At 41.2% G+C, this 18,271-nt stretch overlaps 1 protein-coding gene across 2 annotated transcripts in view; it reads right to left on the bottom strand.

The window, feature by feature from the left end:
- Schip1 (schwannomin interacting protein 1) overlaps positions 1 to 18,271 on the bottom strand; it is a 769,225-nt gene that overhangs the window by 159,469 nt on the left and 591,485 nt on the right. The window contains exon 1 of one of the 2 annotated variants that reach the window (XM_051157282.1): positions 334 to 407. The exons of the other annotated variant lie outside the window; for it this stretch is intronic. The gene's annotated coding sequence lies outside the window, so the exon portion shown is untranslated. Of the gene's footprint in view, positions 1 to 333; positions 408 to 18,271 lie in introns of those variants that run through there. 2 annotated transcript variants of the gene reach the window in all.

The raw sequence follows: 18,271 nt of genomic DNA, 5'->3' as shown, positions 1-18,271 counted from the left end.
TCGCAACCTGCCAGCTTACATAGCTCAAGAGTTTTAAATTCACCCTTTAAGGCATTGCCTAGAATCTGCCCTCACTTTTCCTGTCCCAGAATGCCCAAGGGCCTCGGTCATCATCTTCCTGCTTCCTCGCTTGGGAAGTTAGACGCAACGCCTGCATTGCTGCACAAGTCTTTACTAACCTTGCTTTTCCTTCAACTCAAACTTCTGCAAGCAACACCCTATTTGCTGACCCTAAAATGCTCTAGCCTTTCATAAAAGCATTTGTAAACTGTTTTGGGAACAATTCTGGGGGGGGGGGCGTCGCAAGGGGGAAGGGGAGGTTTGGGAACTCACCTGCAGGGTAGCAGCAAGGATCAGCCACACAGGACCTAGCTGCCCGCAAACTTCCCAGGGACTGACTGCAGCCAAGTATCTTGCCCTTAAAGGGGCAGGGCACTTTTCACCATATAAGGAAGGCAGCTTTGCTTGTCTGCTGCTTGGGGAAAGTAGCTGGTCTCTGAGTGTTGAGGAGGCTTCTGGGGTCCTCTGGATCCTGTCAGTTCCGGAGGCAGATTAATTGAGCCTTGATAAGGCACAAGAATAATGCTTGTCTGAGCAGGTTAAAGGCCAGGAAAGCCTTTATAGGGGTTTGTCTTCTTACATAGGAGATTCCTGGCAACTTCAAATTTTCCTGAATGCCAGAAAAGGGTTCTTTGGGTTTTTGGAAATGAGTGGCCCTGCTCTCTTTAACCAGGCAAACAAAGAAGAAGGCAAAGAAGGCGCTGGAGAGTGGTGAGGTTTGTGATGTGACTTTTGTTGAGGACACATTACTTCTGTACCAGAGGCAGGAAAGGGAGACAGAGTGAAGTCTAAGCAACATTAGGATCCTCAGATGAAAGACACCAGCGGCAAAGAGAAAGACTGGAAACCCCAGGCTCTGGCCTACAGGTAACAAAATAAAACATAAAGCATGTGCAGGAAAAACAAAACAAAACAAAACAAAAAACAGGTGGCATGAAAATAACACACAAAAAAGGGCAGGCCTTTTGTGGCATTCCTGAACACTTCCAAGGTTCTGGTCCTGGAGCCATTGAGCCTTGGACCTGTTTCCAGCTCTAGCATTTCCACTGTGAGAAGTGATTTTTTCTCCAGCAAGAAACCAACCATGCATGCGCCTGTGGCTAATTTCTTCTTTTAGGGCATCTGAACCTAGAACTACCCCCCTGGACGCCCACCAACCCCCATACCTACCATAACGCACCCTAAAAATAATCGGTATTTATTTCGTTCCTTCCCAAACAAATGCCCAGGGCCATCAGTCCCCCTCTTCAGCAGTCACCACTCTGGACTTAGCCTCCAGATGAAGCTGGCAGATGCCTTCACCTTCCAACAGGGTTAGGGGGACTGTGTTTCAGCTGCTGATGTTGGATGCAAAGCTATCCTGTTCATCTGGGGATGGATTAAAGGCAATTATAAGAAGGCTACATTGTAGGAAGAAAGCAGAGTTTAATGTAGTCATTACTTGGGTGGTAGTGTGCTGCTTTTTTTTTTTTTTTTCAGCCAACTGGCTATGGTCCTTTGAAAATGCATTTAAGTCTGCCAGGGAGCTCTAGCCAGCACCCACTCTGTACTGTTTAGCTGACTCTGCCTGTACAGTAGATCTGGGATTCTTCAAGGCTGTGATTTGGCACCTGGCTATATAGTCTCGTGTTACCTTCTTGCACAGATTTTTGTTTGTGTGTTTAGGGACAAAGAACACTTTGGTTCCCTCCATATTCCAGTTACATGTACCGTGAAAGATGCATAGAGCAGACTGGGAGGCACTTGTCAAATTCATTCAACTGGGTAGAAGCAGGGGCTTCTGTTTGGTGTCCATAGTATAGTTCTGTGATCACAGTGGGTGTTTGCTGAGTTGTTGAGATTGTTGTCAAATAGACGTGGGCTTCTTTGCTTTATTGTCTCTTTTAGCTCAGTTAGTGTTGCTTTTCCCTACCATTAAGTTTTCTTCAAGGGCAGAGATCAAAGAAAATACTTTTTAAAGTTTTCCTTCGGCTACCTCTTTGATCCCATAACATGATTTCATGGAAATAACTAATCGGAAGCAACTCATGATGTGAAGATGTTCCTTATATTGCTCCCTCCCCCCCCAACTCCCAAGACAGAGTTTCTCTGTGTATCCTTGGCTGTCCTGGACTCTATGTGTAGACTAGGTTGTCCCCAAAATCCCAGAGTGCTGGGGATTACAGGCCTGCACCGCCATGCTCGGCTTATATCGCTATTTGTAGTGAAGAAAATAAGAAGTGGCTCAGACTCCAAGGTCACTTTGTACACCAGCAATAGCAGCTCTTGTTTGATGATTATGAGTTCATTATGTGCCACACACTACTCCAGAACATTGCTAGGGACAACTCAACCCTCAGGACAAACCCCTGAGAACTGGCCATCCTGCCATTTCCTAGGCCGTCGGACGGAGGTGGGGAGATGCAGAAACTGGTATTTGAATTGAGCTACTGTCTTAGTCTGTGTTTCTATTGCTGCTATGAAACACCATCAGCAAGAAGCAAATTGGGGAGGAAAGGGTTAATTAGGCTTACACTTCCTGAAGGAAGCCAGGACAGGAATTCAAACAGGGCAGAAACCTGGAGGCAGAACTGATGCAGATATATTTTTGTATTTATATGATTACATATATTCATTTGTATAAACATATATACATATACAATCATATAAATAATTATATAGATGAATATACATGTACACAGTATATAAATAAGTATTATATATATATATATATATATATATATAGTATGTGTGTGTGTGTGAGTGTGTGTATAACAAAGAAAAATAGGTCATGAATTTGAACGGGAGAAAGGATAGGAAGAGAGAAAATAATGTAATTATATTTAAATTAAAAAAAAAAAGAGAGAGAGAAAAAAAAAAAAAAAAAAAAAAAAAGAGGAACTCAGCCTGGTCTACAAAGTAAGTCCAGGACAACCAAAGCTATGCAGACACACTCTGTCTCGAAAAACCAAACCCACTCCCCTTCCAGAGATAATATCCCTTTACATAGAGATATTCTAAAATAAGAACATTAAAATAGCAATGAACTATGTTTAAGGCCTAAGAACATATGACATTGGAATATGGCCTTTTCCCAAATGTGAGCCTGCAATCTTTTGGGAATCTCATAAACAAGGCCATAAACTTTGTTTACAGTGAAAACATCTTAGCTCAGATGCAGCCCTTGGGAACTATAGTTTTACTTCTTGTATTCAAAGTACCGCAGGTCCCACCCCATAATCTCATCTCAGTCCTTTAGCAACCCTTTGAGATGTAACTCCAGGAACCAATCAAAGTGTGAGTGTTAAATGTGACTCACTTGAAAGCCACACGCCCATGTTGGGTGTGTGCACCCATTTTCCTAAATGTCTGCTGACCCATCACTTAAATTTAAATTAAAATCTCTTTTAATAAACTCCAACTTGCTTCAAACTGACTTGTCTTAAAATTCTTTTCTGTAGCAAAGTCAAGAATCTTGTGCCAGTGGCTCTTGACATGTCACCTCTGTTAAGTGTCACTTGATAAGCAGCTGACACACAGACTGACCTCTGGAATGCCTTTCTTGCTGTGATGAACCCCACCTCTCTAAGCCATGAACCAATGTAAATTATTTACCTGTTAAGTTGCTGTGAGGGCCAAAGTTATGTTTTAAGTTTTAATTACTGTGCTTAAGAGATCTATAAAACAAAAAAGCTTCTAAACTATAAGCCCTACTTTCCCAAGGACAGATAAACCTGCAAACCCTACTTGCCCAAGGACAATGTCCTGGAATGCTGGGGGCTATTATTCCTGTAAGATAACAAGCCACGTATTTTCACTCCAGTAAATAAGGCTGGTTGCCCCAATTGCACAGGATGTGTTTAGTCACATGGAAATGAGAGGGAGGAAGGCAGGCAGGCACTAGTCAGGTTGTATGCTTACCCCAATCGGACAAAGGCAGGAAGTACATCTCCTTGTGGGTTTTTGCCTTTATAAACACCAGACTAACTTAACTTGCAGCCGTTTTCTGGAAATCCCGGGTATGTACCTGGCTAGTGTCTATATCCTGGCCAATACTTAATAAAGATTGCTTCAGATTTGGCTACAAAAAAATATCTGGCAGTCGTTAAGTTCAGTGGGATTAACACTGTTGCTATCAGTTACAAGCAAAGCAACCAACACAGGAGACTGGCTGTAGCATCATTGGGGTGGCCCTCTACTAACAATGCTATTCATAGTAATTAGAAGAAAGGGAAAAAAGGAACAACGTGACCCTAGAAAAATGAGTAAACATATTAAGACTTTTCTGTTAAAAAGGTAATTATGTAAACCATAATTTACAAAATGAAATATAGGTTGGCTTAATTTATTTAATATCCTAATGTGCTTATTGACTGGGTATATATATATACACACATACATACATATGTAAATATATATACATATATGTATACATACATATACATACATACATACATACATACACACACACATACACACACATATATACATATGTAAATATATATACATATATGTATACATACATATACATACATACACACACACACACACACACACACACACACACACACACACACATATATATATATATATATATACATATATATATATATATATATATATATCACTGTTAGGTGCTATCTTCCCTGGAAAGCAGACGGCACCCAAAGGAGCAACCCCGAAGAGAGGATGCTTTGCTGCAGACAGCAGACGTGTGTGTGCTGGGCTATCCAAGCTGCTTAGAGTCCAGATGAGGACATCACTTGCCATGAACACTGGACATGGAACTATAGGGTTTGCTGTCTGCCCTACTGGATTTTGGTTTCATGCTGGTTAACTTGTCCTCGCTATGCCCCGTTCATCCTCTTTGGAAGGGGATTGTTTAATTCTGTGCCTTTGTGGGGTGGAAGTAGGAGTCATTTTGTTTTGTTTTGTTTTTTTGCAGGAACTCACAGTTAAGAGGTTGCCTTGAGTTGAACATTGCTGTAACTGTGAGGTCATCGGGACTTTTCACATTGAACTAAATGCACTTTAAATTATGAGGTGGCTATAAGCTATGAGAGTCAGAAGTGGGATGTTATCATTTGAATGTCAGCTGTCTCCCTCAGGCTCATGTGTGATAATGTTTAGTCCATAGCTGGTGGTGATGTTTTCAAAGGCTGTGGAAATTTTAGATGTAGGGCCTAGGTTGAATACATGGGGCATTTTTGGGCCTTTATGTGTGTGTGTGTGTGTGTGTGTGTGTGTGTGCGCGCGTGTGCGCGTGTGCGTGTGCGCGCGCGCGAGGGTGGGGAGGGGATGTCTCGGCTGGGCATCTATCCCAGCCTCACTTCCAGCCTGAGAGCCCTCTCTTTCTAATTCCTTAGAAAGCCTCATCATATGTTCCCACCATCATGAAATCACCACACTTTTCAGGCTACGATGGAATGTGCTTCCCTCAACTGTGAGCCAAATGAATCCTTCCTCATTTAAGTTGCTTCTGTTAGATTTTGTCACAGTCATGAAAAGTAATCAATTAAATCATAGTTTAGTATGTTTTATATATATTGGAAAATAAAAAAAAATGAGTACAATAAAAATAATCACCAATGTGAGTCAGGTAGTTACAAATCCTTTGATGGACACATATTTTTTGGATCTGCAGTAAGAGGTATTTGTAACAGATATTTTCTGTATGATTTATTTATTTATTTATTTATTTATTTATTTATTTATTTATTAGACAGGGTTTCATTATGCAGCTCTGGCTGTCCTGGAACTCACTATGTAATCTGGCCTTGAACTCACAGTTATCTCCCTCCCTCTGCCTCCGGAATGGGAATGCTGGAATTAAAGGCATAATAATATACTATTTTTTAATTTTCATACTTAATATTATCCTGAAGCACATCATGGTTATTTATCTTTTTTAAAAAAAGATTTATTTATTACTTATACAGTATCTGCCTGCATGTGTGCCTGAAGGCCAGGAGAGGGCACCAGATCTCATTGTAGATGGTTGTGAGCCAGCATGTGGTTGCTGGGAATTGAATTCAGGACCTTTGGAAGAATAGACAGTGCTCTTAACCTCTGAGCCATCTCTCCAGCCCATGCTTACTTATCTTTAGTGAACATTTACACTTATTTTTACTAAGAAAAAAGTTTTGGAAGACTAACTGCTGGCTTTTTGTGGATTTTAATTTCTTTGGCTCAGAGTTTGATTTATTTTTGATCCTCAGGTCAGATGGAGTTATCAGTGTAGAATTAATCTATGCTCCTTCTCCTGTTGTAGTTTCCATTTCCTCCAGATAAAAGCAAAAACTAATATATATATATATATATGCAAAAATAGTCATCTCAAATTCTGGCCAAGAAGCAGCTGCTAAATAGTTGCCAATCCTTTGACATTTTTTTCTTCAAGTGGTTTTGGAAGCTCCAGTTGTATTTCTGTAGAGGTTTGCACCTAGGCAGTGGCACAGGGCTTTTATGAGGAGTGCTATTAACAGGACTCTCAGCGGAGCTGAGCAGAGAGAGGCTACAGGGAGCCCTGTTTTATAGTACAGTAAGGTTAGCCATTTACTGTTCCCATGAGCTATTTCACTTGCAATAAAGGTCAATGGGCCTTTTTAGGGAGGGGAGCTAGACCTCTATCTCAAACTGCCATCTGCAGCGGACAAAATGACAGGCTTTTCTGAAGAGGTAGGTTTTTGTTTACTAGGGAGAGTGCTTGGGTCTGACCAGCTCATGACCAAGGCTATAAGAACTCACTAATTTCAGTGCAGAATTCTGAAGTCCTGAGGCAGCTTGACCTTGACTTAAAAGCTGAGAAGGTATGGCAGTTTTTGTTTTGTTTGTTTTGTTTTTGATTGATTGTTATCTTGATGTGTGAATTCTGCCAAGAATGGCAACACTTCTGGCCTGGAACTTTCTCTGTCTAGATTTCCAGGACGTTGATGTTACTAATGCCTGTCCTTTGAAGACAGTGGAGAGGCAAAATGCAGCAAAGTAGAGTGGTTCCACTTATAATCACTTTAGCTTTTTGTTGGAATTTCCAGCACTACTTCCAGTTTGTCACAGGGCACTGAACCTAGGGCTTCAGGATTCTAGGCAGGCATTCTGCCAATTAAGCTATATTTCCAGTCTGTTGCCTTTTTAATTTTTTTTTAAAGAGTTTTACTTTATTTTTAATTGTGTGCATATGTGGTTATGTGCACATAAGTGCAGGTGCCAGAGGAAGCCATGGGTATCAGATACCCTTGGAGCTCTAATTACAGGCAGGCATGAACTACCTTTCAGCTTTGGGGGTCAGTGGTGTACAGTATATGCGGTTTCTAACAGGATATGGTGGCATATGCTTATAATCTTAACATTTGGAGACACAAAGGCAGGAAGATAAGGATTTCAAGGTCATCCTTGGCTCTGTAGTAAGTTGGACTTCAACCTAGGTTATATGAAACATAGTCTTTGTTTGTTTGTTTGTTTTTTTGAGACAGGGTTTCTCTGTGTAGCCCTGGCTGTCCTGGACTCACTTTGTAGACCAGTTTGGCCTCGAACTCACAAGGATGCACCTGCCTCTGCCTCCTGCATGCTGGAATTAAAGGTGTGTGCCACCACTTCCCAGCTTGAAACATAGTCCCCCCCGCAAAAAATCAACATATTACCACTATTATTAATGAGTAAGAATAGGAGAAACTCAGCTTCTAAGTCTGCTACTGTGTTGGCAGTTGTAAGGCGGCTCTCGTCACCCTGGTGAGGGTACTGCCACAACTGATCAAAGCCGTGCGGGCATATTCTAACTTTTAATAAGTATATTAGAAACAAATAACTTAGAAAATTTTAAAGTGCACTCAGTGAAAACCAATCTTGTTCATGGAAATCAGGATGAAGGCTTCTCTGGCTGTGTCCCTCAGCACTTACGGAGGTGTATGCATGCAGTGATCTATAACAAAATTTTAAAACAATCTATCAATGGCTGACTGAGCTGAATCCCATTTTAATTTTACTGAAGTCAAAGATATAGCAACCATTTATTTGACTTGCGCAGGAATTTGTTACTCAGACATGAAAGTAATTCATTTTCTTAACATTTTTACCAACTTTATTTATTTATTTATTGTTTGTTTGTTTGTTTGTTTTTTGAGACAGGGTTTCTCTGTGTAGCCTTGGCTGTCCTGAATTCACTTAGTAGACCAGGCTGGCCTTGAACTCAGAGTGATCTGCCTGTCTCTGCCTCCTGAATGCTGGGATTAAAGGCATGTTAAATTAATATTTCAGATTGTATTTATTTGCTTCTTTATATTTTAGCTTGGATCTCAGGGTACTTTGCACACCAGTATGGATCACCATCACAGACTGCTTTAAGAATGCTATTGGACAGATGGGTACGGTGGCTTATGCCTTTAATCCCAGCACTTGGGAGACAGAGGGATTGCTGTGAGTTTGAGAACAGCTTGGTCTACAAAGCTAGTTCTAGGACAGCCAGTGCTACAAGAGAAATGCTGTCTAAATAAATAAATTAATAATAATAATAATAATAATAATAATAATAATAATAATAACAACAACAACAACAATAATAATAAGCTATTAGAAAAGGATGCTGGGTAGAACTCATTACATGAGATCTGGCTTTTATTTACAACCATATGTGTCTACATGTCTTTGAATGTCTCTATGAATGGATGCCAAGGATAATTATAGCCCAGTGAGGACACTGGACTAGAGAAGAAGGGTCAAGTGTCAGGACGTGGAGCTGCTGGGTCAGGACGTTCTAAGGCTGGGTTGGGTTCTGTTCCCTGCTCTTTCTCCCTCCTCTCTTCTTTTCTTCTCCCACACCCACTTGTCACTTTCTTGATGGTTAAATGTTAATAACTTTGAGACAACAGAGATGAAAAATGGAATCAGGACTGGCTGGAGCCTTGGAGAAGAGCTTCTAAGGAACCAGTAGCCCAATCCTTTTAGGATTATAGATTTTTCCTGAAACTCTTGGCCTTAGATCTTTCCAGAAATCCTTGCTTGGCATATCTTTTCCTGTCCTTACTTCTGACTCCCAGTAGATCACAGAAAAAAAAGGCTCATGATCAAAATAAAAATTTGCAATATACAAGGAATCATTTTAAATAGAGAAAACTATGATTCCATCAGGAAGAACTGGGCCAATGATATGAACAGGCAGTTCCCACAAGAAGAATTTCCAATAGGCTAATCCCATAGAACATGTTAAAACCCCTCTGAGCTCATGGAGCTGTCACTTAAGACAACAAATAACATTTGGAAAACCAAATTAGAAAAAAAATCTAACATTTAGTGATGGTTGGGTGGAGAATAAAGGGTTCCGTGAATGTAGGGAGCCATTAGACAATCCACATAAAAGTCTTAGCACATGCAGGCTTGAGCTGGCAACCCCCAGTGTCAGAATTCTTCTAATGAAGAGAACACAGGTGTGTCAGGAAGATTGTCTCAGGTTTTACCACAGTATGGACTTTAGTCAAAGTTCTTTGGGTTGCAAGTGTGTCTGGAATGCCTCCCTGTGTTCCCCTGGTTCTCTTGGCTAAGTCCTAATCAGTTTAAAGGAGTGACGTGGGTGCCAGTACATTGATTGACTTCATCCAGTTAGCTGTTGTTTATATGATAGGAGAAATGTGACATGATGGGCGTGATCATCTTTCAGGGTTCTCATGTGGATCTAGGGTCAATTTTTCTGCAAAAGACAGGATGTGAGATACGCCTAGCATATCTACCGTGCGGAAGAACGGAACTGATTTAAAAATCCAGTTTGGGGTAAGAAGTAAACTCTCACACCATGCAATGAGATAGTCATTTTTTTTCTCCCCTCTGGAGACAGTGTTACTATGTAGCTCTGCCTGTTCTGGAAGGTGCTGTGTAGACCAGGCTGGCTTTAAAGTCACAGATGTCTACTTGCTTCTGGCTCCCTGTTGCTGGGATTAAAAGAGTGTGACACAATGTTGGGCCAAAAAATATCCTTAAAGAGGATAAAGGATGTGGAAATAGGCCCATGTTGATGAGAGAGAATTGCAAAAGAGAATATACAATTTACTTTCACATTTTTAATGTGCTCTCAAAGAAAGGAATGTGGTAGGGATAGTTGGGAGAAGGGATAATCGGCTATTTTAAATGTCTAGTCTTTCTGAAACTGTTTCTTTTGTTTGTTTGTTTGTTTTTATTATGTATATCGTGCTTTATCTGCATGTACACCTGATGAAGAGGGCATCAGATCACATCGTAGGTGGTTGTGAGCCACCGTGTGGTTGCTGGGAATTGAACTCAGGACCTGTGGAAGAGCATTCAGTGCTCTTAACCTCTGAGCCATCTCTCCAGCTCTGAAATTGTTTCTAAATGAATTACAATAAGCACTTGCAAGCATTTAACAAGAAAAAAAAAAAATCAAGATTCAAGACTTGTTGGGCTTTAAGAAGACTGGAAACAAAAGTAGGGCCTAATTCCTGGTGGAGAGACGCTGGCCTGGGACTCAGGCAAGAGGGTGCAAACACTTGCCCAGCTCCTGAGCAGAGAGCACATGGCAGGCTTGGCCATGACAGCAAGCTAAATGGGTGAGGAAGACGTTGCTACCCATCTTTTTTTTTTTTTCTCCAAGAGATGAATATGTTCATTTCTTTTTCTGTAAAGGGTTAGATAGTGACTGAATGCTTCATTCTGCTGGGCAGAAAGTACCTTCAACAGTTTTGGAGTTGACTGCCATTTTGTTTTATTGTCAATCTTGAGAATACCACAGACATATGTAGTAGAAAATAGCAGAAGTATGTTTAGGGCTATTCCAGAAATTGTTAGAAAATTCTGTCCTAATCCTGAGCCAAATATATATTTCATTATGGCTAAGGAAACCCAAGTAAGACACCCAGACAGCAATTTATAAAATAAAATATTCTAACACAACACAAAGATGTACTAATTTGATAGCCATGCTGTGAAATTATAACAGGTGATCATTACAAGTTTCTGTGTTTTCATACTAAACCATGATGCTTCCAAAAGAGCAGAAAGCTTTGAATGTAGAAGGAAATCAGGTGACTCAGAACTCACAATAGTCTTGCATCAGCTGAGGGGTCCCTGGGTTTACTGTTGTTGCATGGTATGCCAACATGCACATCATGAAATATGCATGTTATGTGTTCAAACACAAAGCTGTGATGGATTTGCATATATAGGCAATGCCTGAAACACATCACAAGCATTGTGTCTTTTTTTCAATTAGTAACAATATATTTATTTATTTTTCGTTTTCTACATATACATTTATATTATTGCACATATATACAATAAACTACCTACAGTAAGAAGAACAATGAAACAATCAAGAAGGATATAAATGTTACATTCATAGTGTTTTGGCTATTTGTATTTATGCTCTCCACTTTTCTCTGAGAACTTTCAAGTAGTTTGGCTCTAGCTAATGAATGTGCGCTGTGTGAAGACGTGCAGTGTAGGAAAAAGAGCATGGGATTCGGTTGTGCAGGACCCAAATCTGGTTCATTAGTTATCTTACTGACGTCATAAGTCTCTTGAGCTACAGTAAGATGGAGTTCCTAACAGGTTATGTGCTTCTTCATAAGGTTGCATGAATTGCAAACATACACGCTGAATATCTATCTATCTATCTATCTATCTATCTATCTATCTATCTATCTATCTTCTATCTATCCATCATCTATCTACAAAACATCTGTATATTATAAATGCTACAAAGATTAGATGCCTAAAGCCATGATTTGGCCTTGGCTCAATTTCAGGGAAATTGTATAGCACTGGACTTCTTGGTATTCTTAGAGAAGTCTGGATGACCTGAGAGCTTTGAGAAATGTTCATTATGAGTCTTTTTCACAGGTAAGGAAGAAAAGGTTAAAGAATATCTATTTCTGGGGAAAACAGAAGCCCATAAACAAGAAAGGTTGCTGAGAGACAAACCATGGAAACAAGGTCTTATTTAAATTCCAACACTTGCTACAGCATTTTAGAATATAGTAAGTTATAGCTCTGTTCTTTTAATGGTCACAGAGAAATCTCTAAGATATTAAAATGTTAACAGTAAATGTGGACAGTTAGCCCAAAACACATAAAATACATTATGCAGGAAACTGTATTTGTTTTCTAGGCTATAAGAAATTGAATTTTGTTTTTCTGCACTCTGGAGGATTAGCTCACCCTGTGGTTGCTGCGCTGCCCAGCTGAAACGAACCCCTCCATACTCCGTCCATACTGGACGGCATCTCTCTTTAGTCCAATAGTTTTGCCTCTACTTTTCTTTAGTTAGATCACAAGAAACAAAGGGTGCTCCCAAAAGATCTCATTTCAAACACCATCAAGTCCAGCTGAGTTCTTTCACACAGTCACGCCATCTACGGTGGGCAGTGAGAGGAGAAAAACACCTAGTGCATCCCCTCATGTGTTCTTGATTGGTTGTTAGTTTCCAATACAGGGTTTCTCTGTGGAGCCCTGGCTGCCCTGGAACTCAGAGATTTGCCTGCCTCTGGGAATTAAAGACTTGTGCCACCATTGCCTGACCACCTCAGCTGTCCCTACCCATAACATGCAATTTATCCAACACTTACTGCCTCTGTGATACTGAATGCAATTCTAAGTGCTTTGATCATGGTATGGCACGGCACAAACAGTTACTTACACACAGGCAGGAGATCAGGTCTCTTGCCCTGAAGCACACCCTGTCAGTTACTGCTGTATTTTCTCCATTTCCACATTTTGGGCAGGCCCACAATTATCTTTTAAGTGGAATGTATTATTGGTGCTATGATTTGGATACGTCCACTCCAAAACTCATGTTAAAATTTAATCTCCTTTTACGCGATAGTGAGAGAGATGGTCAGGAGGAAGCCCGAAGGAATGATGGGGCTCCACTCTTAGCCGATTAATGGATTACTAGGTCAATAGGTTGTTTCCAAAGTGAGTCTTGTATAAACATTAGTTAGCCTAGGTCACTCAAGAACTCTTTCCATGCCTGCTCAGGACTCTGGCAGCAAGAAAGCCATCACCAGATGTGGCCCCTTGACCTTGGACCAGAACTGTGAGCCAAAATAATTTTTTCTCTGGAGGTTACCTAATCAGTAACCTTGTGTTATTAGGAACAGAAACGGACAAAGACAGTCAGCATTAAAATTTTCAAATGAGTTTTGTGTAAATATAGAAAATGGTGGATAAAAAGGTTTACTGTCTTGTCTACAGTCCACCCACTGCCATGCACTTAAAATGGTTGGTTCTGAGATAGACGTGCAGCTATGACCTGTGTTGTTTTTGATCAGTCAGTCATACGCACTGAAGTGACATTTATCAGGTGGCATCTTGTGTGTCTTGCCACATCAAGTGACAAGGCCTTCAATTGCCAAGGGTACGTTGGGATTTTTTTTTTTTATAGCAACATTCTGGCCACCAGCTTTGTGAGGCCAAGGGGTGAGGATGGGGGCACAGTGGCATCTTTTACCTGTTGCTACTGCTATGTTAATGGCTGGCGTGGGTATACCGAGCTCTGGAGTCGGCAGAATCAGCAGCAGCGTTCCTAACCTTTGAAGTTCCTTCTGAGCTGTTGGGAAGTGGGAGAGTCCTCCTGACTTCCCATCAGCCTCAGCTGGCTCCTCCTTGCTCTTCTGTCAGCCCAGCCTCAGCTCATGTTCAACACCTCATTTCCCCGTGCTGAAGCGCTTTGCTCTTTGTGTTTAAAATAGAATGACTCCTGTCATCTGTAACAGATCTGTAATCCACAGGAAAGAGAAGCCGGCTGGCAACATCTGGTCCCTGTTTTGGTTACGAAGACAGAGGCTGGGGAGGAGCAGGGGACCCTTGGGTGACACGGTCTCCTCTGTACCTTGCAAAATAGAGCTAGTTGTCAGCTGCCACTTAGCTCAATGTACTTCAAGTGTTTGTTTTGACAGGCATCTGATTTCTCTTAATCATTTTTCCTTCGGGCCCTGTATTGAGTTGAGTTCTCTCTGGGTCTTATCCAAACCTGGTTGAAAACAAAGTTCATTATTTAATTTCTCTGTCTCTGTCTCTTTCCCTCCTCCTCCCTCCCCCCTCCCCCTGCCCTCGTTAATTTCCAGGACTGGAGAGACAGGTCAATAGTTAAGAACACTTACTTCTCTTTCAGAGGAACTCAGTTCTAGAGGCGTGCAGCAACTTGTGCACACAAACAGACATACACCCGCATGCACTCACACAGGCCCACACTTAATAAAATACATCTTTAACATTATTATTATTAATTAATTTAATTATTTTTTGTTGTTTTTGTTTGTTTGTTCGTTTGTTTGTTTGTTTTTGAGACAGAGTTTCTGTGTACCTTTGGATTTCCTGAAACTCATTTTGTAGACCAGGCTGGCCTCAAACTCACAGCGATCCACCTGCCTCTGCCTCCTGAGTGCTGGGATTAAAGCCTCTGCTTAAAGATTTGAAACTCTTTTTTGCTTTGTTTTGTTTTGTTTTTTGAGACAGGCTGGTCTCGGACTCACAGCAATCCATATGTCTCTGCCTCCCAGAGTGCTGGGATTACAGGCATTCGCCATCATGCCTGGGTTAAAAACTGCTTTTGATTCCTTGAAGAAAGTCATCCCTTTCTTGAGCATCTGCCAAAATAGTCTCAATGCAGCCAGGAAGCTGTATACCTAAATTGCCCTGGCCGAGTCTCTGCTGCTTCTATCAAAATATGAAGTTAGCTTTGCCAGGCCTAGTGATGCCGTTGGGTGGACTGTAGTGCCGCTCCTGCGAGGGCACAGCCGGAGTCACTTCATGTCAAGCTTGGGCTCAGATGTTCAGTCCTCTGCTGCTACTTTACTGTTAGAACGGACAGACCAGAGGCTGCAGTAGTAGACTTCATGCCTGTCAAAGGTGTCAAATCTTCCTCTGGACTTCCTCCTCTGTCACTTCCTATCCTGGTTTCTTCTTACTTGGATCTACTGACACATTCCTAGGAAATTCTGTTGTTCTTTTTTTTTTTTTTTTTTGTTTCTTTTTAGAGATTTTTAAAAGTTTTCATTTGCTCCCCTCCTTTTTTACTTTACTTTTTATTTCATGTGCATTGGTGTTCTGCGTGCATGTATGCCTGTGTGAGGGTCTTGGATGCCCCTGGAACTAGAGTTGCAGATGGGTGTGAGCTACCTACCATGTGGATGCTGAGAATTGAGCCTACATCCTCTGGAAGAGCAGCCAATGTTCTTATTCTTATCTGCTGAGCCATCCATTCCTCAAGCCCCAAACTTTTTGCTGTTGCTATTGTTTAGTCTTGTAGTTTCATGTGTTCACATTGAAGCCCTTAATTGGTCTTGAGTTGCTTTTCAAGAAATTGAAATTAAGTTCTATTTTATTATTCTCAAAACAGAAGGATCTTATATAGAATAGGCTGGCCTATATGTAGTTAAGTATAACCTTGAACTCCTGACTTTTTGGCCTCTATTTCCCAAGTGATGGCATTGCAGAACTGCACAGTCCTTCTAAGTTTACGCAGTGCTGGGGATTGAACACAGGGATTCATGTGTGCTAGGGAAATATTCCACTATTGAGCTGTGTCTCTAGTCTGTCTTCTTTCCCCTCTCCCCATCTCTTTCTTTCTTTCTTTCTTTCCTCTTATGTTTGTGAGACTTAGGATATAACCCAAGGCCTTGTGCATTCTAGGCAAGCATGCTACCCTGAGCTATAGCCCAAGCCCTGATTTTTAATTGTTAATTTTATTTTATTTTGAGACAGGGTTTCTCTGGGTAGCAGTCCTGGCTGTCCTGGAATTTGCTTTGTAGACCAGGCTGGCCTTGAAATCACACAGATCCTTTTGCCTCTGCCTCCTGAGGGCTGGGATTAAAGGCGTGCGCCACTTTGCCTGGTACTTTGCCTTTCTGTAAGGGCCTATTTTACTGAGGATAATGTCCTCTGCATTAAACTATGTTTGGCAAATAACAGGCTTTTTACTCTTTTTAGTAGTTGAATACTACTCCAACATGTATATATACTGTATTTTAAAAAACACCCATTCGTCTGTTGATGGACACTTAGGTTACTTTCTTATTTCAGCCATTGTGAATAGCTCCACAGGGAGCAAGGGAGCACACAAATCCCTTCATCACACTGACTCTATACCCGTTAGCCATGAACCGAGAAGTAGGATTGCCACACTGCTGGAGTTCTAGTTTTTAATTTTCTTGTGGCACTGCCATATTGTTTTCCCAAATGCTTGCACTACTTTACATTCATACCGACGGTGTACGGGGGTTCCCTTCTCTTCATGTCTTGCCAACTCTAGCTTTTTCCTTCTTATTTTGTTTTTTTGATAAGCCTTTCTAAGAGGTGTGAGATGGTTATTGGGCTGCACGGCTGCTGCATCCATATTTGATCTTCTTGTAACAAGACAGACAGTGAGGAAGGACTTAGACCAACTGCCCCACTTAACTGCAGTGTTATGCTATTACCTTGGAGGCACACTTGTCTTTAACCTCCCTGGCCCTGTCCTCAGCCAGGAATTTCCTCCTGCGTCTCAGCCAACCAAGGTTTTCCTGGCTGTGCTTGAACATTTTTTTCAATCTAACAATATTTTAAAGATGGGAGTTTTATTCCCATGGAATACTAACAATTTGGTTGCCTGTATGGGCAATATATACAAGACCCTGTATAATGACAACACTAGTTTATTTTTCACATCAGTGTGAGAAATCTCACAAGGCCTCCTCCCTGCACGGAAGCTACAGGTTCCTGGCTTCAGAGAACGTCAGAATTCTCCAAGAAGGAGCCCCTAAGAAGTTATCTAATCCCAAAATGTCATCTCTAAACACATGTACATATAAGCAACACTAAAAGGATAAGGTGTTTTTACACATCCATGTTTATATGTAACAATAATAACTGAAGAAGAGGTCATAAAGCTGAGAGGAGTCAGGGACAGGGGAGATGTTGGGGGAGGGGTGTAGAGTGGAAATGTAAACACTGCACTGAGGTATGAAACTCTCAAAGGAGGGATGGGCCTGAAGTGATGGATGGCTCAGAGAGTAAGAGCTTAGTCTGCTCTTCCCGAGGTCCTGAATTCAATTACCAGCAACCTCATGGCAACTCACAACCATCTATAATGAGATCTGATGCCCTCTTCTGGCCTGCAGGCATACATGCAGACAGAGCATTATATACACAATAAATGCATCTTTAAAAAATTGTCAAAAAAGTAATAAAAAAATTTTTTTAAATGGGGCAAAGTTGAAGTGTTAAGGCCATTCAGTAAAACTAATTTATTTTATGATTACTACTGAATAAAGCTTTCAGGAGCTACAGATTTATGTCTGGATTAATGGAAATCACTAAATTTTGAGGAGCAAATAATTACTGATCTTAGCTCACCTGTTTTTCTTTTCTAAACACTTTATTTTGATATAATATTACCACAGTTTTAAGAATAATATGAGAGACTGTGTATCATTTGCCCAAAAGCAGAATATGCAGAAATAGTGTTTAAGTGCTGCGGCGTGTGCGTTGCATACTTTTCTTGTTGGGATGAACTGCCTGCTGAAAGCAAGCCAAGGAAGGAAGGGTTTGCCTTAGCTCACGCTTTAATTAGTCTACAGTCTGCCATGGCAGCAGGACCATGATGTGGCTGGTCACAGTGCACCCATAGCCAGGAAGCAGGACCCAGACAGCAAGTACAGCCAGGCCACAAAACCTCATGGTCCGTCTCCAGTGACTCACTTCCTACAGCAAGGTCCATCTGCAGAAAGTTCTACAACCTTCCAGAACAGCGACCCCAGCTGGGGACCAAGTGTTCAAACACTTCAGCCTGTGGGGACATTTCATAGCTAAACCACAAACAACACTATAATACCAGACCTGGTATGTCAACATTGCTATTGTCAAGATAAATGATATTTCTGCCTTGATTCCTTTACTATCCCTCATCTGCGATGATCATTTTTCTCCCCCTGAAAATGGCCTTAACCTCTTTTAATTTTAAGAATGAATTAAATCTTTTTGACAGCAGTGGCAATGATCATCACGGGTGACTATATTTAACACCACTCTCTTCCCACTTTATCCCACTATTATCTCTTCCTTTTTAACTCCTCTGCTTCTCAGGAGGCTGCCCTCTGGGGCACCACATTACTCAGGATTCCTTGTTCTCTGGCTTCCAACTGGGCTCAGCTCTAGAGGCACTAGCCAAAGAAAGGCAGGAGTCAGGGTGGGGTGGTAGGGTGGTGAGGAGGGGAGATGTTTGATAATTGATTCTCCTGTGCATTTCTCTGAT

Source organism: Acomys russatus, chromosome 15, assembly GCF_903995435.1.
Source record: "Acomys russatus chromosome 15, mAcoRus1.1, whole genome shotgun sequence".
NCBI lineage: Eukaryota > Metazoa > Chordata > Mammalia > Rodentia > Muridae > Acomys > Acomys russatus.
The sequence above is the reverse complement of the archived record's forward strand: the minus strand, read 5'-3'. Positions and strand labels throughout refer to the sequence as shown.